This window comes from Habropoda laboriosa, unplaced genomic scaffold (assembly GCF_001263275.1).
Source record: "Habropoda laboriosa isolate 0110345459 unplaced genomic scaffold, ASM126327v1 scaffold11, whole genome shotgun sequence".
Lineage (NCBI taxonomy): Eukaryota > Metazoa > Arthropoda > Insecta > Hymenoptera > Apidae > Habropoda > Habropoda laboriosa.
The window spans coordinates 496,429-496,636 of record NW_017100150.1 but is presented as its reverse complement, the minus strand read 5'-3'; positions in this window follow the sequence as shown (position 1 = coordinate 496,636).

Sequence of the window (208 nt, the reverse complement as noted above, 5' to 3'; positions counted from 1 at the left end):
ATCATAAGCACTTGTATGGTAAATACCAATTTTATGTAAAAAGTTTAATGAATTGAAAAACTCATTTACACTATAATATTTTTATTTCTGAACAGTAACTTATTAATTCATCTACAGAATATAATCAAAAGCATAAAAACAATGTATGAGAAGAAACTGTACCACAGTTTGAAAGTTTTTGTAAAAAAATATAATTAGCATCAAAACA